Here is a 25,052-nt window from a genome sequence, read left to right on the forward strand (position 1 = left end):
AGGAAGCATAGCAGCTTCTGTTTCTGGGGAGGCCTCAGGAAGCTTCCAATCATCACAGAAGGCAAAGGGTAAGTGAGACATCTCAGATGGTGAGAGCAGGAGAGAGAGAGAAAGAGAGAGAGGGAGGAGGTGCTGCACACTTTTAAGCAACCAGATATCATGAGAACTCACTATCATGAGGACAGTACCAAGGGGGACGCTGCTAAACCATTCATGAGAAACCATGATCCAATTGCCTCCCACCAGGGTCCACTTCCAACTCAGGGGATTGCATTTTAACATGAGATTTGGTGGGGATACAGAGCCAAACCATATCTGGTATATTCCTTGCTATTGGGGTGTTACTTCTTCTAAAGCTTCTCAGCAGACAGAGCTAGGAAATCTGTGTGTGTATACTAACTTACATACGCACACACCTATATTTATTTCTGTATTTCTGACTCCAATCTAGCAGCACAAGTTTCATTCTAGCCTTCTTCCTTTCCTTTTTTATAACCTCATTCTTTGGATAGTAAGAAACTGAATTCTCATTATCTATAATGTATTTATTTGCTTAATTCTACTATTGTAGGATTATCTAAACTATTTGTCAAAGTTACTTCAGTCATATCCTTTTTTTCCCCCTTCCCTTCAGTGTGGTTATGTGATTCATTTCATTTGATTTATTTATTGTAGTCAGTTTCATTAGTCACAGCCTGCATTCCATCTTGGATTCCTTCTGCTTCCCTACATGGTGATTGATTTATTTTGTTTGATTTTTAAAAAAAATTCTTATTTTTTATGGAAAAGCCTCATTTTGTCATACATTATGTTTATCTTTTCTCTACTTTCTTTAACATATCAATAATGATAATCTCTGGGTCTGCTTCCATTGACCGTTAAAAAAAAATTTGGTGTCCTTTTCCTGTTTCTTTAAATGTCTGGTAATTCTTATTGTATGCTGGACATTGTGGATAATAGATTGTAGAGGTTCTGGATTATGTTAAATTACCAGAGAGCCACTCTGATCCTGTCAAGTCTTGGTTTTAGGCCTTGCTAGGTCAGACCTATTTTATTTTTGCGTTTACTTCTATGAGTTGTCCCTATTATAAGGTGAGAGCTTTCTGGGGTCTCAAAAGATTGGGATGTTCACCAAGGTCTCACAATGTCTCCTCATTAATATGTGAATTCAGGTATTTCTGCTTGGTTATCAGCCTCTTAGCAAGAATTTTTAAGGGGCTTCCCACAGTTTCACCCTGTAATTGTGCAACTTTGGATTTGGCCAAGGATCTGAGAGAAATTATATACAGTCATGCACTGCATAAAGTGTTTTGGTCAATGACAGTGGTGGTCCCATAAGATTATAATACAGCTGAAAAATTCGTATCATCTAGTGATGCCATGGCTGTCATAACATCATAACACATTACTCATCTGTTTGTGGTAATGCTGGTGTAAACAAATCTACTGTGCTGCCAATTGTATAAAAGTATAGCACATACAATTATGTACAGTACATAATACTTGGTAATGATGATAAATGACTATGTTACTTGTTTGTGTATTTATTATAATATACTTTATATTGTTATTTTAGAATGTGCTCCTTCTACTTGTATTAAAAAAAGGTAGCTGTAAAACAGCCTCAGGCAGGTTCTTCAGGAGGTGTTCCAGAAGAAGACATTGTTGTCATAGGAGATGACAGCTCCATGTGTGTTATTGTCCCTGAAGAACTTCCAGTGGGATGTCAGGTGGAGGTAGAAGACAGTGATATTGACAGTCTTGGCCCTGTGTAGGCCTAGGCTAATGTGTGTGTTTGCATCTTAGTTTTTAAGAAAGAAGTTTAAAAAGTAAAAAATAAATTAAAAATTTTAAAAATAGAAAAAAGCTTATAGAATAAGAATATAAAGAGAAAATAATTTTCTATAGCTACATGATGTGTTTTAAGCTAAGTGTTATTACAAAAGAGTCAAAAAGTTAAGAAAATTCAAGTTTATAAAGTAAAAAGTTACAGTAAGCTAACATTTATTTTTGAAGAAGAAAAAATTAAAACAATAATTCTAGTGTAGCCTAAGTGTATAGCATTTATAAAGTCTATAGTGTATACTGTAATGTCCTAGGCCTTCACATTTACTCACCACTCATTTACTGATTCAACCAGAGCAACTTCTGGGCTTGCAAGCTCCATTCATGGTAAGTGCCCTATATAGCTGTACCATTTTAAATCTTTTATACTGCATTTTACTGTACATTTTCTATTTTAGATATGTTTCAATATGCAAATCGTTAAATTACTGTTGCATTACAGTTGCCTACAGTATTCAGTATAGTTACATGCTGTACAGGTGTGTAGCCTGGGAGCAATAGGCTATACCATATAGTCTAGGTGTGTAGCAGGCTAAACCATCTATGATGTTTGTGCAATGACAAAATTGTCTAATGATTCAGTTCTCAGGATTTATCCCTGTCATTAAGCAACACATGACTGGATATTTTCCCACTGGTTCCCTATTGTCTATTATTCTCCCCTCCACCCTTCCAGATTCCCGTGGCCTTAGCACCCCCTAACTCCTACCCCTGTTTCTTCCCATCTCTCCTTGGAATGTTTTTTCCTGTACAGCAGATTGAAAAATATTCACAGAAAAAACCAGGATGAATGTGGAGTTTTGCTTCCTTTCTCTCAAGGATCATAGCCCTGCAATGATTGCCATCCAGTGCCTGAGAATAATTCTTCTGTGTATTTTTTTCAGCTTTATTGTTTCAGCAGGAGTTTAAATTCAATACTTGCTACTATATCTCAACTGATCATTTTTCTCTTTCTTTCTTTCCCTTCCTCCCTCTCTCTCTCTCTGTTTCCTTCTTTCTTTCTTTCTTTCTTTCTTTCTTTCTTTCTTTCTTTCTTTCTTTCTTTCTTTCTTTCTTTCTCTCTCTCTCTCTCTCTCTCTCTCTCTCTCTGTCTGTCTCTTTCGAGATGGAGTCTTGCTATGTCACCCAGGCTAAAGTGCAGTGGTATAATCTCGGCTCACTGCAACCTCCGCCTCCCGGGTTCAAGCGATTCTCCTGCCTCAGCCTCCCAAGTAGCTGGGATTACAGGCGCCTGCCACTGCGCCTGACTAATTTTTGTATTTTTAGTAGAGACGGGGTTTCACCATCTTAGCCAACTGGTCTCAAACTCCTGACCTCATGATCCACCTGCCTCGGCCTCCCAAAGTGCTGGGATTACAGGCGTGAGCCACCGTGCACGGCCCTGATCATTTTTCTAAATAAGAAGCTTGTAGACTCATAGGATTTCAATTATTCTGTCAAGCAGAGGGGAGAAAAGAAACATGCTAGTGATCCTTATCTGATTTCACTTCAGACTCTTACAAGGATTTCTATAGTTCGTTACACAAAGTTTTCAATTACATCCTTATTACTAGAATAAAAATGATCAACTAAGAGAACCAATCAGAATTACAGGGTTCTTTTGGAGGCTATTTTTGTGTCTAGAATCTTTATAATCTTATAAGACCTTTTTTTTTCTTTCAAATAGCCCTTCCAAGATCTGATATATATTAATAAGGAATGGGACCAAAGGTTATGAATAGTCATGTAAACGTCCATATTTCATAGGAAAACAATATTAATATCCTCTGGAACTTCTCAATTTAATGCTTTATCAAACTGGATTTTTTCCTGTAATTTACAGCACAAAGAACACATCTCTTCCTTGAGAGTCATAGAAAAGGAGGAGGATATTCCCTAAGCTCCTTTCTTGGGATGATTGATTTGATTGTGAAGATTTGTGTGTTTAGACCCAGACTCTGGAATTTCATTTATCAAGTTTATAAGCAAAAATTAGGCTTGTAAAGCTCAAATTTACTAGGAGAAATGAAAAAAGAACTACAGATTTTCTATATAATGACAGTGAATTAACTGGACATATAGCATTTTTTTTCTGTATAATGTAAAGGTGGTTATTAAAAGTTTACATGTGATTTTGTGACTATATCTTTCCTCTATCCCTCAGCTGTCAGATGGCATGTAGATCAAACGTCATAATGCTCCCTAGGATTGTGAGAGTGAAGCTCCATGTATAACACACTTGAATTAACTGCAACCTGAGTAACCAAAACACTGTATTAACCAGAGCATATTCTACTGCTTCACTTTCAGGAAAAAAAAAAAAAGAAGCAAATGATACCAAGACAAGCTCATAACAGAGATCCAATCAGCAGATGTGTACGGATGAAAATACAGGTACAAATGAATCGCTTATAGCCTTTTGGATCTGCATCTAAATTTTTGTGTAATGATGACTAGTATTCAGAATGTCACAGTAGAATGCAGAATCAGCAAAAGAATGAGCAATCAAATTTTCAGTAAGAGTTAAATACTTCTTTAGTATGTCCAGGTGGCTCACCCTATTCTAGGTTCTGGGAGCAGAAATATATATAAAAAAATTTATCTACCCCAGAGGGTCTATGGCCCAAGCCACCGTGTGTCTGTACTTGACAAACTCACATATCATGCACAGTGAAACAGCCATTCTCTGATAAACAGACTTCCTCCCTTTATATTCCCAAACTCTCTGCAGGAGAGTCCTTCCATCTTTTTGTGTTAACTGAATCTAGCCTGTTCTCTGAGAACAAGGCTTTATGTGTTAGCCTTTCAAATGGCGGCCACTTTACACTCCAGGTAGCTCCAGGTTTGAGAGTGTGGTCAGTGTCCTCCCCATTGCCACTTTTAGGCTACCATGCCTTCACCCTCTAGTTAAATCTCTGCATTTTGAAGCTTGTGCTGCATTCCTGCCAGACTTCACTGGGCCTCCAAGTCGCACCTCCTCCTTTGCTGATGGTTTTTCACTGGGCTGCCCACTCCCTCTCCACTTAGGTGACTTTACTATTTACTTGAATGAACTATTCACCTATCCACTCTGCTCATCCATCTATTGTCATTGTGTGACCATTGTCAATACCTGAAACTACTCCATCAACCAAACAGTGCAAACATCTAGCATCTCATTCACCATCTTCCTTTCTTTTCATTTGTTATACATATCCCATTACAAGTCTTCTTTCACTAGGTGCTTCTAGTTGACTTGCCCTTTCACCTCCCATTCATTTACCTATTCTTTCATCTATCACCTTTTTCTACCTTCTATTTTCTTCACATTACTGATAGATTCTAAGATCCATTACTTCAATTTTTCTCTTGCAAATTGTCTGGCGAATTCCACCCGGGATGAACCTATCCATCTCCTCTATGTCTACACCCAGGCTGCTAAGAAAAACTAAAGAATAACAGAGTGAAGCAGATTTGTATTTCTGCAAATTAATGGTCAGTGACCTCAACTAGACTCTCAAAACTGGCCAGTTTAATTTCTACAAAATCTCTCTTAAACCCATTCTATTCCTCTCAAGCCTCCAACTCTGTTTTTCTCAGCATTTTTCCATTTCACTGGAAAAATGGAAACTATTAGATGGAGACTTCATACGGTCAAAAGTCTTCTCACTTCTAACAAAGGCCAACGATTTTGCATGTGGTCTGCACTCTAGCTCCTCAGGTTTTTCTCAAGAATATTAATTATTTCCTTTCTTTCTGATATTATTTCTATTTCTTCCTCTCTACTTCCCATTAGCACTTATGCATGCTCCAATTTATCTTATTACTACAAGCAACTCAACAAACCAGCGAAACATCTCCCTCTGTCCCCACAAAGGACCCTTTGCAAACCACATGCTTCTCTGGCTACTACCAGTCTCTCCCACTGTTCTCAAATTTCTGGGCTGGGTTGCCCATAGTTTCTCTTTCTATCTTTAGTCACTATTCCCTCCATAAATCCTCAAATTCAACTTCTGTCTGTTTCAACAACTCCATGGAATCAACTCTTGCTAAAGTCACCAATAATTTTCATACCACTTAATCAAATGTACTCATGTTGTCCTCATATCACGCCACCTTTCAGAGTCATTCTACAAAGTTGACCATTTCTTCTATTGAAATACTTTTTCCCTTTGATTCCCATGATGTCACATGCTCCTAGTTTCTCTTCTACCTCTCTCATTCAGCCACCAAGGCAATCCCATCCACTATCATGGCTTCAATTGCTACCTATACTCCAACAACTTTCAAATTCTATCTCTAGCCAACTTCTCCTCTGAACTATTCACATGACATCTTCATCTAGAAGCCTTCAAACACCTCTACTTGAATGCATTAAAAGTGAACTCATGCTTCTGTTTTTTCCCCAAACCTTCTTTTTCTACAGTAGATACTTCCAACACCTATCTAATTGCTCAAACGACAGACCTTGGATATACCGTTGACTCCTTCTCATTACCGCTTCTTATGTGCAACGAATTACCAAGTCTTGTTAATTCTACTCTTGGAATATTTTGTCACCACCATCATTAGTCACATGGCCTCCTGGAATGGGCTTTGCCCACAAAAACTATTTTCCTCAAAGCTATGGAAGTAAGCTTACAAAAATGCACCTCTGATTATGACATATTTCTACTTTAATATCCTTCAGTATATTAAAGATTTCCCTCCCTTCTAGTATTTTTTGACCTACAAAGCATGTCAATTCACAACTCAGCCTCTGATTTCCTCTCCAGCCCATCCTGCTCCACTCTCCTTCTTACATACACTGGTCTTGTTCTAAGTCCTCAAATGTACCTCCTCAACCCCAACTCAGAGCCTTCTGTCCCAAACACTCTAGGCTTACTCCTCCCTCTGCTGCAATAACATTGACTCACTCTTCAGCTCCTACCCTCCAAGAAGCCTTCCCTGACCTCTTATCCTAGTTAAGATCCTCATCTATATAGACTCATTGCCAACTGTATTTTTCCTTCAAGGCACTAGTCACAAATCTAATTAAACAACTACTTCTGAAGATGGTACTTGTTTAACGTGTGTCCTCCTTGCTAGAATGTGCACTCCTGAGGTCAGGGTCTTTGTTCATTGTCATACTGTCAGGGGCTAACATTATGTTTGGCTTATCATATGTGCTCAGTGACTGCTTTTTTGAAGGAATGAATGATTTTAATATAACATGGTAAGTATAAAGATGGAGGCATAGAGATTGCAAAATGGAACAGAGATAAGTGGCATTTCATTCAGCCAAGGAAGTCTACCAGTGTAATTGCTGTTGCGTGATTCAGATGATGGTCTTGAACACAAAATTTGGGAATAGGGTGGTCAGCAACCTAGTGCTTATTTCAGCTTGTGTCTCCAGCTTGGCCTCTTCTTTGTCTCTCAAAGAATGGAACCCCTGGAAAACCCAAGGCAGCTTAGTAGCTATCACCATTCACTAGTTGTAGGTGGAGCAATAATTTAACCCATCAGATAATCTGAGTTCTCTTCTTAAGTCCCCTGCTGTGACCATAGATCATTTAGGTTTTTCTATAAAGCAATACAATTTGGGAGATTGGTTGTCTTCCCCATCATTCAGGAAAGAATTATAAGAGGATTTACCTACATATGTATACATTCAAAATCCTCTCATTTTCATAGGAGAAACAAACCATCCTTATTTCTTTATTTCTTACACCACAAACACTGGATTAAGAAAGGCAAATAATTGTAAAACCGAGTGCACTTTGAAATTAGGATGCTTTCTATGGAGAGACAATTTTATGCCAAAACCTTAATTTTTAAACTACCCTTGCTGGGAACCTGACAAAAGCAGCCCAAGTCCTACATAACATCCCAGGGGACAGAAGCACCTGGGGATTTTTAAGACACTTTCAATCGAATCAGTTTCAACGTTCATTCATTGAGCGGATGGTGAAACAGAACGCTGAGGATTCAGACAGAAACTCTGTCCTCAAAGAGCTCATGCTGAGGTCACAGACATATAGCCACATTGTTATAACGTAATCCACAAATAGAAGTATGTACAAGTTATAAAGATGGCCCAGAGAGGGACAGATCTTTTTGGGGGATCAAATCCTGATGAGGTAGACCTCAGCTGGGTTGTTAAGGATGAATAGGCATTTACCACACAAGCATGATGGGGAAAAGGCATTCCAGGGAAAGGTCCATCTTCTAATCACAGGATAATGCTTCTGGCCTGTACCAGCAAGAAATGGTGTGGGAGGTGAAGGACAGAGACCAAGCCATGAGGGGTCTATGTGCCATATTAATTGAGAAACAAGTACTTGGTTCTGTAACTGAGGGAACCCTTAAAGTTTTTGAGTAGGGACAGATATAATCAATTTCACGTCATCTCTGTGGCAACGTGGTGGATAGATAAGGGAAAAGTGAGTCTAGAGTCAGGGCTGGCCAGCAGATAAACGGAGAGACCAGCTGGGCCCGCCTGTCCCCTCAGCCTGTGGAATATTCATCCACATACAATTTCAGGCTAAATTTGAGTGTTCATAAGCTAAAACCATGTATTGTATAATTTTAGATACAAGAAACTGAAGGGTATCATGTTATTTACGTAACATTCAGAAAACTACTGCACTTCTTGATTGTTTATCTGGCCCCACTATAATAAGTGAAGGTTTTACTCCTGAAATGTTGCTAAATAAATTATCTGTGTGCTAAAGATAACAACCTTAGGTCACACCCTTTCCTTTCCCTTAGAATAGCTGGAAGCAGGTAGAGTTTGTTCATCAGAAGGGACTTTTGCACAACTTTATGAGATAGTTGCAGGTGGGCAGTGTGGTTCTTGGACCACATTAGTTGGTCCTTGTTGCCTAAAACAAAGCAAAACAATAAGGGCATTTAACATGGCTTTGTTTTGTGTCCCCACATGGGCCTTCAAAATAATTAGGAGTCTCTTATGTTTTCATTTTTTCATAGTCTTAGCAGGTCCCCACATCAGTATTAGATTTTGACATCTTGCTGCTTTCTGTGGAAAAGCACCCAGATTCCAAATAAATATGTGTATGAAATTTTCCATTACCGGGCACTGGTTTGTCACCAACAATCTACTGTTCAACATTTATTGTACTAATTTGTAAACATAATCGTTGTCACGGAGACAAATGGATAAACAAGGACAGACAGATAATGACATCTTTAGAGACAGCATGTGGTAGTTACAGCTAACCTTTGGGTCCTACATTTTTGTGTTTTTGCTGCTGTGGACTGACGAACACAGAAGCCATTGTTTTTTAGTGTGTGAATCTACACTCAGAGAAAAAGGCTCAGCCTCTGGTCTGAGAGGATTAGCAAAGTTTTAGAGACTACTAAAGGTCTCTAAGGGTGAATGGGGAATGAAATTACTCTTCAGGAAACATGGATAATTTTTATCACAGCTAAGGAGTTGAAGCTGAGCAGTTTTTGGAAGGCTATGAAAGTTTTTGAAAGGCATATGTGAAAACCTGGACCAGAAGTGGAATCTTTGGACCCCCAGTTATTATTCCAAAATAGCCCTTGTGGAAGCACCCGTGTGCACTCCTCACTTGCAGGAAGTCGTGGGTTCTTTCTGACAGCCCAGGGCTCACCGGCCTGTGGGCGTTCCTCTCACCAAGTGCCAATCCAGTCAGTGGTGGTTGAATGGACCCACCTCCCTCGCCAGTGCCTCTGATTGGCTGCTTCCCCCTACCCCCCTACCTGACGTCATTTCCCCTGTTTTTGAGGACCAATCAGGATGGACACAAACGATGCTTCCTTACTGTCCTTTGCCTTTCTCTGAGTACTACATAGTTAAGAATATTTGTAATATGATTACTAGCTATAAAAGATACCTCATTTTCTATTATTTCTCCATTTGTCTACTTTTCTTTTAAATTTACAGTTTGTTTTTAATGTAAACATCCTGGTTACTAAAACTTTATACGTTTATATGTTGGAATATTTTCTTCTATACCAGCGCTGGTCTTTCAACTTGTAACCTCAGCTGTATAAAATAATCCTTTTAGTCTGTAAAATAGTCTGTATGATTTGCTTTACTCCTGTTCAAGTTTGCTGTGTTAGAAGGAGCATAGTGTCAGGGTTAGGCACACATTCTAGTTTACCTTTGTTGGGGTCCTGGGACTCCATTTACTAGCTCTGTGATCTTGGTTGAGTTATCTGACTTCTCTGAATCTCTCATTTGCAAAACGGGGCTATTATGAGGTTATGAGGATGAAATAAGTTAAATACGTAAAGCCCTTGAACAGTGCCTGGTTTGTATCTCATTCCACGTGTTTGCTATTGTAATTTTTTTTCTAAGGTATTTGTTCTAATTTCTTCTTGTCTTTTTTTAGGGTAGTCCATCCATTTCCTGACTCTATTAAATAAAATAAAATAAATAAAAATACTCCCTCTGTTGTGATCCATGCTACTATACATATGTGTAGTGTATGTGTAGGGTATAGTATGAAAGTACATACTATACTTCCAGCCACTTCCTCCTAAGGGGCTTTTCCCCAACTGTGTGTGTGGGTTCCTGTTTGTCTACGGACTCTCTTCACTTGATGTCAGGCTCTTTAACTTTTACCCATCTTCTTGATTCTTGTAGAATGGTATCAATTGTTATAATCTCTGTCTTTTTGATAATTGATGAGTTTGAATGTATTTTTATATGCTTATGGGTCATCCGTGACTTCCTCCTGTGTAAATTGCCTTTTCATATGATTTGCCCAATTTTCTTTTGGGTTGCTTTTTCTTAATGATTTGTAAGAGTTCTTTAAATATTCTGGGTAGGAATTATTTGTATATTATGTGTGTTGTGTTCTCCCAGTGTTCCTTAACTTTTGACTATGTTTATTGTGTCTTTTGATGTACAGTAGCTTTTATTTGTTTTTTAACTTCTGTTTTTAGAGACAGGGTCTGGCTTTGCTGCCCAAGCTAGAGTGCCGTGTTGTGATCATAGCTCACTGCTACCACCATCTCCCAGGCTCAAGAGATCCTTTCACCTCAGCCTTCTGAGTAGCTGGGACTACAGGCATGTGATATCATGCCAAGCTAATTAAAAAAAAAATGTAGGGATAGTCTTGCTATGTTGCCCAGGCTTGTCTCAAACTCCAGCCTGGCCTCAAATGATTCTGCCTCAGCCTCCCAAAATACTGGGATTACAAGCATGAGCTACCATGCCCAGCCAGTAGTTTTTAATTTTGATGTAATCACTTCTCCTTGCAAGTTAATTTTATCAACATTATTTGTTGAAGAATCCATCTGCCCCCTACCAATTTATAATAATATTCCTATCATATATCAAGTTCTCTTGTTAATACGGATGTGTTTCTGAGTTCTATTTTTGAATAGAACTGTTCCACTTGTCTGTTTCTGGGCAATGGCACACTATTTTAATTACTATTGCTTAGTAATGTGTTTGGATATCTGGTATGAAAAGTCCTGTCATTCTTTTCAGAATTTTCTTTTTCTTTTTCTTTTTTTTTTTGAGACAGTCTTGCTCTGTCACCCAGGCTGGAGTGCAGTGGTGTGATCTCTGCTCACTGCAAGCCTGGCCTCCCGGGTTCATGCCATTCTCCTGCCTTAGCCTCCCAAGTAGCTGGGACTACAGGTGCCCGCCACCACGTCCAGCTAATTTTTTGTATTTTTAGTAGAGACAGGGTTTCACTGTGTTGGCCAGGATGGTCTTGATCTCCTGACCTCATGATCTGCCTGCCTTGGCCTCCCGAAGTACTGGGATTACAGGCATGAGCCACAGCGCCCGGCCCCAGAATTTTCTTAGTCCTTTGATTTTCCTTTGCCCTTCCATCAAATCAGCTCATCACATACCACAAAAGACCTTTGGTGATTTTAGTAAGAAATGCATGAAGTTATGAACTCACTTCGGAAATGTTTACATCTTTATGATAAAGATCTTTTTCTATCTATGGACAATTTTTCCTTCTATTTATTCATGCATTCTTTTATACTTTCACTGAAGTTTTGAAATTTTTTGTCAAAACAATCCATACATTTTAGTCTTTGATTTATTTCTAGGTACTTCAGGATTCTTGTTGCTATTGTAAATAAAATATTTTTCAGTTATTTTTTTCCATACTCCCTCTCTCCCTGGGTGTTCTCCTATGTTCCTTTGGCTGTAAATCTCATTTTTATGTGAAACACAGTTCAATTCATTTCTGCCCTTCTCTCTTGAGATTTCTCAATCCGCATGACCAATCATTCCCTTCTACAGACACTTGGAGGTTTCAGAAGTATCTCACAATGAACATGTCTAAGATTGAACTCTTGATTCTTTCTTCCCCATCCCTAAACCATTCCCCCACCTTAGAAAAATGATTGACTGTCTACCTAATTTCTCTTGGAGACATCCTGAATGTCTGTGCTTCCTTGCTGACATTCAGTCTGTCTGCTTGTCCTGTTCACTGTTAGATTTCTTTTCTTGCTTATGCTGTACTCTGACCTATCCCAGACTAGTCTGTTAGGTGGCACCATCAGCACTTAGACCTTTAGAAGCATCTCAGGCTTAACCCATGTGGAACACAGTAGGTACTCAATTAATATTTGTTGAATACATAAATGTTTAAAACTATACCCTTATCTTTTCCCCCGCAGTCTCCCCCACCTCAGTAAATTGCTTCATTGGGCATTTGCTTAAGTCATAAGTGTGACAATCATCCTTGCCTTATTCTTTACAACAAGTCACACATCCAGTTTGTCCTTATGTTCTATTAATTTTGCCTCTAAAATCAACCTCCACTGCCACTGCCCTTGTCAAAGTCTCTGTCATGTCTCACTGGTTTTCCTGTTTCCTCTCCTGCTTACTTCTAATCTATATTGCAAGGAGCTTGAGTGATCTTCATGGAACCTAAATATGAAGATATATCTCCTTCAGTCAAGACCTTTCAACACCTTCCTATCCTTCCCATTCCTTAGCTCACTTTCAAGGGCCTGTCTGGTCTTGATCATGCCTTGCCCCTAGCTTCAATGTTCCCCTCCCTCACTCTGTTTCAGCCACTCTGTTTTCTGGTTTCTTGGGGACATCAAGTCTCAAGGTCTGTCTCTGTAACTGTTTTCTCCCTCATGTATGGATGGCTCCCACTTATCTTTTGGATCTCAAATTAAATTTCATTTCTTCAGAAATACTTCCTTAGCCCTCTAATCTAAATTTGTTTCATTTCTATATTGTCTCCTAGCACCCAGTTCCTTCCTTTTAGAGCCCTAATCACATTTCAGTCATACATTGGATATACTACTAATGGGATAAGAGATGATCTGTTAATGTCTTCTTCTCTGTACCCTAAGCTCTGTGAGCATAGGGACCTTCTTGGTCTTGTTCACTATGTGCACTTAAAGGTACTCAATAAATCTTCAAATGGATGACTGTTAGTATTGTATTTGGCTGCCTTTACCTTCAGTTATCTTATGTATATATTCTTTGCACATATAGACTGATATCATCTGCCTTTCCTGTCAGTGGGGTCTATTGTGATCATACATAAATTGTCTCAGTAGCTCCTACCTACTGTTCAGGGGGTCCTTGTCAGCCTTAAAATTAGCACCAAGAATTGCTCTCCAGGGTACTAATATATCTCACCTATTCAAGGCAGGATCTGGGTGTATGCTTCCCTCCCTGGCTCCTGTCCCAGCCCCTGGTGAGAGTGCTACCTCTGGAGGTGACTGAGGATAACAGAGGGAGCTGTAAGTTCCTTCGAGCTGACTACCACATTGACGGTTAACTGGCTTCAGCTGGGATGGCTGGCCACTCCGAGTTTCTGCCATATAGTTAATGACCTAGTTTCCTGCTGCTTTCAGTTGATATTATAGAAGTATTTTCTTTTGTCAATACAACCTCTTCATACGCACCTTTAAAAATGGATGTCTAATATTCAGTTGGTCTTCAAATGACTATAAAATATTTCTGTAATTAGCTAATTATAAGAATATTAATAATTAAATAACAATCAAATCCTTACTGCTTACATTGTATTTGCATACTTTGCAAATGTGCAAGATCTCCCCTCTCATCTTCTGTTCTTTAATAAGCTAGGCTGACTTTAGGAAAGATAAAGAATAGTGAATGCTTCACTTTTTCTGTTTTGGTAATTTTGTTACCACTCCTGTTTCTGGGGAATACGCAGAAATAAAGTTTGGGATTTTCCTACTATCCCCCCCGTCCTCATCAGTTAGTAAAATTCCACTTACAATTTTTCGTGCATATTATTATTCTTACTGAAAATATATTTTATTTTGTTTCTCTTCACAGAATGAAAGGTTAAAAGATTTTATTGCTCTCAAGGGCATTGATATTCAAAGAGTAAATATTAAATTGTGAAATGGAGGCAAGGTTTAACAGAAACTCATTGAAGATTGATAAATATTTTTAAGACTCAAAGTTAATTCTTCATGCTTTGAAAAAATTCAATATTTTAAATGTTAGACAGTTCATCTTGTTCTTAAAACCAGTTATGAAAATTGTAATTCCCAGTTACTTCCATCTCTTCCTTACAATTTTTTCATTTTTTTTTTGAGACAGAGTCTCACTCTGTCACCCAGGCTGAAGTGCAGTGACGTGATCTTGGCTCACTGCAACCTTCACCTCCTGGGCTCAAGCGATTCTCATGCCTCGACCTCCCAAGTAGCTGGGATTACAGGCATGCACCACCATGTTTGGCTAATTTTTGTACTTTTAGTAAATATGGGGTTTCACCACGTTGGCCAGGCTGTTCTTGAACACCTGACCTCGGGTGATCTGCCCGCCTCAGCCTTCCAAAGTGCTGGGATTACAGGTGTGAACCACTGTGCCTGGCTTCTTCCTTACAGTGTTTTCTAATCATTTGAAGGCACATGGGGTGATGGTGTGGGTTTTGAGAAATTACAGCCATGTACTGGAAGGAACTGAGAAAAAGGAAAAGGAAGGCTTAGGAAGAACAAGACCTTATTTGCTCAAGTGTTTTCTACTTTGTGAATTTATGGGGGGAATTCTTTGTCCTGTGGAGCACACTCTTAGGTCATTGAAGGAAACACTTTTCCATTCTGTTCTTTAAAGTGGGAACAAAGAAAGAGGCTTGGGGTAGGTAATTTATTATGACTATCCTCACCCTTTCTCTAGTGTTAGGTATATCGCAGTGATGTCATCCTCTGGACTGTGAATGACAAATTGATGATGTCACTGAGGCCCCATCTCCCCTGTGTGAACAGAGTGGTACGGATTATAACAGACAATTAATCTCATTGGTCAATCATAAGTTGTGCTTATCTTATTTACTTATCTTCTCTGGGCCTCAGTTTCTTCATCTGTAAAATAAGGATAAATGTAATCTATCTCATAGGATTATTGCCAGGGTTAAATCTATGAATAAATGTCATGAACTTGGAAGAGTGCCTGATTCACAGTGAGCTCTCCATCAGTAGTACTATTATAAGCTATTATTTACAACTTATGCTTCTCAATGGGTATGATTTAGGAAATAGCAAAACAATACATTTTTGGTTTTTGTAATCGTTACTTTCGAATTGTCTGGCAGCTCACATACCACGAATCATACCAGACAACTCAGACCACTGAGTTTCCTCGGTGGTGTAAAATGCATGTCCTTTCTGCAAAGAAAGCTGAGCCTCAGATTTGGTGCCTGAAGGTGAAAAGAGAGTAGGCTAGAGGTTGAGTCTTTGCCAGAGAGAAGGAGAAAGCAGAGAGAAGAGTTTTTCTAGCCCACAGAAGAGTGGGAAACGAGAGAGAAAGCAAGCGAGAGAGAGAAAGCTAAGGAGGCAGACGTTTGTTTTCTTTTTTTTAGATGAAACCTCAAAACCGTGGTGGGGGATGTGGTATGGTGTGGTAGAATCATCCAGATATGTTTAAATTTGTTTTGTGTGTGTATGAGGGGCAGTGACACACTGCAACAGGAATAGTGTAGTGGGGGCACTGCAAGCCTCTAGAAAAGGCTGCCCTCAGCCTCATCCAGCGTGACTATGAGTGACGGCACAGCTTTTGTTGGGAGGCTGTCTAAGCCAGTGACTCAGAATAACGCTCTCTGTTCCCCACTCATAATGTATGGGAAACAAACATTTCCTAGAATAGATGTGAAGGAGCTGAGAGGACAGCTGGACCAGAATAGGAGGCTACTGAGTCAGGAGCCTGATGACCAGTGTCTTTGGTTGGGTCAAGTGGTGAGTATGCAATGTGTGTCATTCATGTTAAAAGGTGGGTAGACCAGATGAGGCACCCCATGGCAAGGCCCAGCAGAGGACACCACCCAGACCAGTCACCCCTTCCCTCATTGCCATGAAGATACTCAGCTTTCTCATACTCTTATCTACCCTGAGAAGGAAGAGAGGGAGGTGAGAAATAGTCATGTTAGGGAACTGAACTTTGACTACGAAGTAGGAAGGGATGGTTTCAGCTAGAAGTGACCAAGGCACTATAAACTTAGAGTTTTGGTTGCTCTCTCCCTTCCACTTTCTTTCTCAGCCAACATTCATCATGGGTTGGGCTTGTAATATCACATCAATCCCACAATTACAGATAAATAAAAAAAAGTTGTGCTTTTTTTGGTAAAATCGATCTCGATTTGAATAAATTTGAAATTTCTTGCTTTCTTTATTAACCTGAAATTTCTTTCTTAAGTATATATTAAACATCCCATTCCTTAATTCATATAATAGATCTGGAGACTGATCATTATTTTCCCTTGGAGGTTTTGATATCTGAAGCCAGTGTGTTATTCTCGCATAGGGTTCAGGTCCTGGGTGCATAGTCAAGGTCAAAGCTTGTCTCCTGTTCTTCCCATGTTGAGTTCTTTATGTCTCCTGTTCTTCCCATGTTGAGTTCTTTATACCAAGAGAAGAACAGACCCTTGCTCATGGTTGTGAGGGAGCTTAGTGAAATAATTGAAGACTATTCTGCTTTCGAAATATTGACCTGCATCTACCTTTCATTCTGCAAACTCTGTACCCATTTACATGTCTGACTTCCTATGATGCCATGCAGATATGAAGGGGCATGTGGGCTGCAGCATTTCAGCTTACCACTTGCATTTTCTTTCCTTTCCAGAGGACTGCCCAGAACTAAGGGTCACCTGCGGCTTTCATGACATGATTATGCCACATCCCAATTGCTTTTTTCAGAAAAGATGATAAAAAGAAAGGAGGAAGGATGGGAAGAAGGGCAAAAAATCCACTTTATACTGTTTTAATTTCTTCCTGCAGCCTTTTTAGGGAATGGCAAAGCTGTGTTTATAGATACTATGACACTGGTGGTTACATAGAGCTTAATGCCACCGTTAGGACGTGTAATGAAATGTGTATGTAATGATTAAAGTTAGCTAATTAATTTGCATGAATTAGAAAAAGATATAGTGTGTTCACAAAATCTTTCTTTTTCCCATAAAGAGCCCAGTTTTATAACTTTCAAGGTTAGTTAGAAAGGTCCCTTCCTCTGTTGAATAGACATTTTTGCCTGAACCAGAGCAGAGTCCCCAGTGGAACATGGGACTGCTAGAGAGCATCTGGGGACAGGAAATAAGTGGCTAAGGGCTCTGCAGCTGTTGTGAAAGACACCCTTTGTTCATTCTCTCATTTTTAGTCAAACATCTTCTGAATCAGGCATTGAACAGGATTAAGGACAAAAAATTTAAGGAGACAGTGAAACAGTAAGGGTAGCACTAGAGTTTCTAGATGCTTTCCTAGAATTATTCACAGAACACAAAGGAAGGAGGTATGATCATTACTCTTTGGGGGAAGGGATGGATCTGGAAAGGCTCTCAGGGAGTGTCTTCACTTTGAGCTGAACCTCAAGGCAATGGAGGCATTTGTTGTGCAACTGTTAAGTGGTAAAAGACAGGGGAAGGAACCCTATGGGACAAGTTCCAAAGGCTTGAAATAATCCTGTCTCTTGGGGGCTAGGAATGATTGGGTTGGGCTGGATGCACTTACCAGAGGAGGGTTCTTTCTTGAATAAAAAGCCTTATTATTGCAGAAAGGTCATCTTCCCATAGACTTTTTGCCTACTTTTCATTGACTAGAATGTAGTCATATGGGGGAATTGTATAGATTAAACAAGGCATATATACTGCCAAACAAAATCAAGGTTCATTACTGAGTAAGGGGAGGGTGGATATTAGGCAGTCTACTAGTCATATTAACCATTATGAGTTTGCTATTTTAAAATTATTATTGTATTATGTTGGGGATTTCACTTAAATTCTTCCTCAATTTTCTCATCTGTAAAATGGGGATAGGAGGAACTACTTGGAGGGTTGTTTTCCCCAAAGCAATGTTAGATATAAAGCATATGGAACATACTAGGTGCTCAATAAATGGTGCAGAGATTTTTGTTCTCCTTTCTTTGGGTCCTTCCCCTTCACTTTCTTCTCCTTCTTTGAATACTTGCTTCACTTTTCTCTCCTCTTTAGTTTTAAGTTATATAGAAACCTGGAGAAGATTATATTTTACAGTTTCAAGTTTGTTTTTTTTCTTCATCCTGCCAGAGTTCATAATTACCTTTGCTTGCAATTAGGCGGTATCTTTTGTGAAAACGTCATGCAGTGTTTATAATTTGTTTTTAACCACTAAAGTAAATAAATATGTGATTAATGCTTAAGTATCATCAGAGATACACAGTGAGATAAATAGAGTGTGTCTAAAAAATTCAGCAGGATTAGATAGGTCATTTAAATGAATCCTCATTAGCGAAAGGAAAATATAATTTATTAAGTAAGTTATTTACATTAGTTACAGTGCTAGGTTCAATTTTTTATTTACTTTATTTCATTTCATATTTTCAAAGCCCCTCTGAGTTAAGTTTATTATTACAGGAAACTGAGTGTAACCAATTAGGAATGTATTTGGTTATGTGTAACAGAAATAATAGTGGTTTACACAAGGTGGAAGTTTGTTTGTTTCTCATGTAAAAGGTCTTCAGAGTTCAAGAGTCCAGGCCAGAAACAGCAAACTCCACAGTCCTCCAGGATTCAGGCTCCTCTGGTATTTTTGCTCCACCACCTCACAGAAAGTGGCTTCACCTGTGAGGTTGAGCTGTGGTCCAAGATGGCTGCTGCACCCAGGAGTAAACTGCTAGACTACAGTTTGTGCACATTTTTATCCTCACTAGACAATCCCAGATTGTTTCCAGAAATGCACAGTCTTTGCAAGCACACGTAGAACAAGATCATGAAGCAAATATGAACAACTGTTGGAGTCATTGTCATAGCGACTGCTTTCTCTAACTGCCTTAGAATTAGGAGCCAATGTAACAAAAATAGGTCCATACATTTGGAAATTTTACAATAGATTTTGTAATAACCGATGAATTGAAGAACTCATCCATAATTAAAATGAAGATTAAAAATAATTTTAATATTTGTGGTATGCAGCTAAAGTTGTACAATGGAAAAGGTTATAGCCATAAATGTACACATATGAAGCATTTGACTCAATAAGGAAAAAATACAATAACACGAATATAAAGAAAATGGAAGAAAAGAAATTATAGGCCAGGTGCAGTGGTTCACGCCTGTAATCCCAGCACTTTGGGAGTCTGAGGTGGGAGGATCACTTGAGCTCAGGGAGATCCCGTCTCTACAGCAAAAAGAAAAATATTAGCTGGGTGTAGTGCCAGGCACCTGTAGTCCCAGCTACTCAAGAGGCTGAGGCAGGAGAATTACTTGAGCCCAGGTGGTTGAGGCTGCAGTGAGCTGTGATTGCACCACTGCACTCTAGAATGGGCCACAGAGTGAGACCTTGTCTCAAAAAAAAAAAAAAAAAAAAAAAAAAAAAAGAAGTGCATACAGAAATGAGTAAATTGGGGGAAAAAAGAACAAAGATGAAAACCACTTCCTTACTTTTGAAAATAAAATGAAGTAGATAACTTCTGACAAAAGTACTCAAAAAAAAGAGAGAAGATATATAGAATATAAACTATAGAGAAGATTATAATTACAGATTTATTACAAATTAAAAAAACTGTAAGAGAACACTACAGATAACATAAACTTGAAAAGTGAATAATTTTTTCAATAATATAAATTTGAACAATATGTAAGGTGTGGTCCTACTTTTTATTAACTGTATATTTACATGTAAATATTCTCAAAGAAAAAAAGTTAACATATTTTACAAGTGACTAACCATGGGGTAAGAATTTATGAATTTGTATTATTTTCTTTTTCTTTTTTTTGAGACAAAGTCTCACTGTGTTGCCGAGGCTGGAGTGCAATGGCATGATATCGGCTCACTGCAAACTCTGCCTCCTGAGTTCAGCCTCCTGAGTAGCTGGGATTACAGGCACCTGCCACCATGCCCGGTTACATTTTTTTTTTCTTTTTTTGAGATGGAATTTCACTCTTGTTGCTCGGGCTGGAGTGCAATGGTACAATCTTGGCTCACCACAACCTCCGCCTCCTGGGTTCAAGCAATTCTGCTGCCTCAGCCTCTTAAGTAGCTGGGATTACAAGCATGCACCACCATGCCCAGCTCATTTTGTATTTTTAGTAGAGACGGGGTTTCTCCATGTTGGTCATGCTGGTCTCGAACTCCCGACCTCGGGTGATTCGCCCGCCTTAGTCTCCTGAAGTGTTGGGATTATAGGCGTCAGCCACCGCATCTGCCCTGGCTAATTTTTATATTTTTAGTAGAGACAGGGTTTCACCATGTTGACCAGGCAGGTCTTGAACTCCTGACCTCAAGTAATCTGTCTGCCTTGGCCTCCCAAAGCACTGGGATTACAGACATGAACCACCGCACTGGGCATATTATTTTCATCCATCTGAGTTTTCTAACTTTCAGCAGTGAATATAGATTTTTTAATCCACTAATGGACTGGAGGGGAGGAGCTGCAGAAGTGCCTGTGGGTCACACTTCCCTCAGGGCCCATCCCAAGCTTACTGCTAGTCCTGGACAGGGACCCTTCTGGCTCTGGCCGAGAAGTCCTGGTTTCTATTGTGAAGCCTCCAAACTCCATTCTCTATCTTTCTCTTCTGGAGTGATTTGTTTCCCCAATTTTCAGTCTTTCTTACCCTAGGACATAGACCCATGGATCTTTGAGCCTTATCCTACCCCTGGGTCCATCTCTAGTCCCCCGAAGTCTAGTCTGGGCCCAGCACCTGGAATCCTATTCCTTGGGAGGAGGGTTGAGTCTATAGGAAGCACAAAGCAGTGTTGGACCTGGCTAAAGTCCTCGGGATGTTGGAGTCACACAGATGTGGATTCAAATCCCTTGCTGCCTCTTACTGGCTTATGGATTTAGTTGTGTTCCTTAGACTTTCCATCTTTAGTTCGTTAATAACGCCACATTATAAAACGAGATAAAGTATGCAAAACAACCATACACAATGGTGCTCAGTAAATTGTTACTTCTTCACTGTTAGTTATTTGCTTTATTAAAGGAAAAACTTTAATAAAACAAATTCAATTTAACAGAGTTTAATTCAGCAAAGAACAATTCACAGATCAGACTGTCCCCAGAACCAGATTAGGTTCAGAGGGACTCCAGGGCCGCCACACAGTCAGAAAACATCGATGGACAGAAAAAGGAAAGTGACAAATAGAAACCGAAAGTGAGGTACAGAAACAGCTGGACTGGTTACAGCTGGAATTTGCCTTATTTGAACACAGTTGGCTGTCTGTGATTGACCAAAACTCTGTGATTGGTATAAGACGCAGTTACAATGTACACATCCAGTTAGGTTACAGTTTACTATGTACAAATAAACCGTTAGGCGGAACTTAAAATATGTAAGGATGTGGCTTTAGGCTAAACTTAATTTAACAGCCTGTATTTCCAAGGAATTTACTAGCAATCCTGGTGTGTTAGGAAACGATGACTCTCATTTAGCATGTGGGGCTTAACGTTTTTAAATTGGAGGGTGGCGTGGAGCCGACAGTTGAGGAGGCAGTATATAGAACCACTTAACCAGGTACCCCAACTAAGTGCTGTATTTCTGCCACCGGGGAAAACAGGAGGCCAGTTTTCATTGTTGTTGTTGTTGTTGTTGTTGTTTTGGAGATGGAGTCTTGCTCTATCGCCCAGGCTGGAGTGCAGTGGCGTGACCTCGGCTCACTGCAATTTCCGCCTCCCAGGTTCAAGCGATTCTCCTGTCTCAGCCGCCCAAGTAGCTGGGATTACAGGCACGTGCCACCACACTTAGCTAATTTTTGTATTTTTAGTAGAGACCGGGTTTCACCATGTTGGCCAGGATGGTCTCAATCTGCTGACCTCGTGATCCGCCCACCAGTCTTTTACAAAATATAAACATTTTACTAAAGGAGGGAGAAAATATTATTTTGAAAGTTGGATGCATTTTCAGGTGGTTGTGCTGGGAATGGTGAGGTTCTTCCAGGGAAGGGAATTACTTTTTCCTTCAGGACCATGCATTGATGGATAACTGGAGGTGATGCTGTCCCCTGCCGGACATGGTCAGGGGAGACAGGGAGTGAGGGAAGTTGTCACGGAGTAAGAAACAATTTTCCCTTGAAGTGCTCGGGGGAAGAAATGACGGGGCGGGAGTGCAAATGGGCATACAGTGACCCAGGCGTTACATCAGCTGGAGCACTGAGTGGGATTTGAGAATTCATTTAGGGAAGGAATTCAGAGTCACAGTGGACTTCAAATCTCCTTATCCCATATTTCTTAAACAGTTGGGGTAAGAGCTAGATTTTCTGTTATTTGTGATGGGTGCCTGAGCCGTTTGGAAAAGGTGACCCTAGAAGGCCGGAGGAATTGGGAATGTCTGAGTTGCCTTTGAAGAGTTGAGTAACAGTCTGTATGTGCTGGGAACCTGAAGAAATTACTCCTGAAGGTTAGTCCTAAAGTGTTTCATTTCATTATTTCTCATGGAAGGAGAAACTCTAGATGAACTTAGCGACCTATGTAGGACTTGGGGAAGGGCTTGGCAGACGTTTAGGGTCTTTGCAATGAATCTGACCCTATAAGTCAGCTGCAGCTTCTCATTGGTCTATACATACCTGTCTGGATAAAGGGCTCCTTTGAATATATCTGATCATCTCCTTTTGAAAATTCAGTAATTTCTCTCCTAGGAGACTGCTACTCATCCTACCTTTCTGAATATCCATTACTCCTTCTTCCCACAGCTTGAAGGCAGGTCCACTCCTCCTCCTGGAAGCCTTCCCTTGACCGATTCCTCGCTGAGTTCACAGGTATCTCATCCATGACCAAGTTTTGCCCCCTTCCATGAGGTGAAAGGCTCTCAAGATGAGAGCTTTAGGTCCTGAGTTTAGAATGCCCATTTCTTTGTGGATGTCCTTGGCTCTTTAAACTCATGGTATCTCAGACCAATGAGATGATCTCCCTCCTTCTCATCTACTTAGACCTCTGATTAGCTGATGGCATGACTGTGTTCCCGGTCACACAGGTTAGACATTTCACCTGCCTCACTGCCTGTGTCCTAGCTCTATTACGTCTTCCAATTCTGCAGTGTAGATAGGATGAGGGCTCTTGGGGGGTAATGCAATTCACTGTGTATTTGCTTAGGTATCAGTTATTCCCAAGCCCTCATTTTGGCCAGATGAAATGCCTCTGCCCATGAAGTTTCACCTTGTTCTCTAGCCCAACATATTGCCCTCTCTTCTGTGGACTTTTCATGCCATTGCGTCAGCACATTCTCATGTTCCAGAGCATGCTGGCCTTGTATCACACTTACTGATGTCTGTGGACATTCCTCTACCTACAATGTGAGCTCATTGTGAACAGGATGTTTATCTGATCTACCCACTTCCTTATCTCAGTGACTTGTACTTATTTGGTCTCAGTAAATGAGGTTTTTCTGGCCATTAGCACATTATGTGCATTCTAATCACTTAAACTTGCCTGTATCTCCCACTGGTGGATAAGTTTCTTGAGGACTGGACAAAGCATGATTTAGCTTTGTGTCCAGTATGTGAACTGAGCGCTGTGCCAGATAAAACCAAAGTGTATAATAAATGTTAAATTAAATGGGCGAAGTTATCTTCATTTATCATTTAGTATTTATTATACCTTAAATAACTCCAACATTAAAAGTTTAGGGTTAAAAAAAGAAAGGTTTGGCAAAAGCAGATGAGCCTATAAGGGAAATGGACAAGGAGAGACTAGAGATAGAGGAGGAGATCTAAGAGAATGTGGTGTCACAGGAAAGGAAAGAGTTTAGATGGGGACCAAATATGAAGACAACTGGTTTAGCACCATGGAGGTCTCTGGGGAGCTATGTAGAGTCATTTTTCCTTGGGAGGAAAGGACCAGGAGCCACAGTGGTTACACTGATGAGTGAGTGAGGGGGAGATGCAAAGATGGAGGGGAAAAGTATTAATAACTGTTCAAGAACTTTGCCTATACAAAAGAGGAGGGTAATAGGGAAGCAAAAAGACATGGGAGCAGGATCCAGAGAGGATTTTCATTTAAAATGGGGCATATGAGTATGTTAAAAGCTGATGGAGTGGGGAAAACTTTCTGGGAAAAATATAAAACCTTTGATAAGATCTAAGATACTTAATTACATAAAACTAATTATTTTTGCGTGATAAAATCAAGTGAGATATTGGGAAAGAATATTTTTAACATCCATAACAGATGTGACACACAATTTGGATGATCACAGAGATGCAAAAACAATGTATTTGTAACTGCATTCTACCTGCTTCTCAGCTGTCATTTCTATTTATAGCAGAAGACAACCACACCAACAGACGAAAAAATTAAACTATCCCCTCAATATTATTTAGTTATTTTTCTGTACTTATCCTTAAAAACCCAGATAATAGGTTCTGTCTTCAAGGAATCCACATGATTTCCTTTACCTTTGTACACAATTGTATTGGTCACCATAACACTGTTTTGTAATTACATACTGCACATCTGCGTCTCCAACCTGACTCTGAGTTTGTTGAGAGCAGAGACATTCTCAGTATCCAGTTTATGCCCATTAACTATGTTGATTCTTGTTGTATGATAGTCACGTAAGTCCCCTGTGGACTTCGGTGCTTTGTAGTGTTAGGTAGGACTATTTCTGCATTTGTCACATTCCTAAAAGGAATGTTTTCAGTCCCCAGCAAGTTCCCCTGTTGCCCCTTCTGAGTCAGAACCCACCTTCTCCAAATATAACTATGCTCGATTTCTAGCACCATCGATTAGTTTTGCCCGTTCTTCAACCTCATATAAAATCAGTCATACAGCTTGTTTTCTTATGTCTGACTTCTTTTGTTCAACATTAAGTCTGTGAGATCAAAATGTGTTGATGTATGTCAGCAGGTCAGCA

The 25,052-nt window shown here is 39.7% G+C and overlaps 1 protein-coding gene across 14 annotated transcripts in view; it reads left to right on the forward strand.

Moving 5' to 3' along the window:
• MOBP (myelin associated oligodendrocyte basic protein) overlaps positions 1-25,052 on the forward strand; it is a 58,462-nt gene that overhangs the window by 6,440 nt on the left and 26,970 nt on the right. For 6 of the 14 annotated variants that reach the window (XR_012431004.1, XR_012431007.1, XR_012431002.1 and 3 more), the window contains exons 2-3: positions 4,135-4,218; positions 22,894-22,959. The gene's annotated coding sequence lies outside the window, so the exon portion shown is untranslated. The remainder of the gene's footprint in view (positions 1-4,134; positions 4,219-22,893; positions 22,960-25,052) is intronic. The other 8 variants (XR_012431003.1, XR_012431006.1, XR_012431001.1 and 5 more) reach the window with 3 other exon arrangements.

The sequence above is a fragment of the Macaca fascicularis genome, chromosome 2 (assembly GCF_037993035.2).
Source record: "Macaca fascicularis isolate 582-1 chromosome 2, T2T-MFA8v1.1".
Classification (NCBI taxonomy): domain Eukaryota; kingdom Metazoa; phylum Chordata; class Mammalia; order Primates; family Cercopithecidae; genus Macaca; species Macaca fascicularis.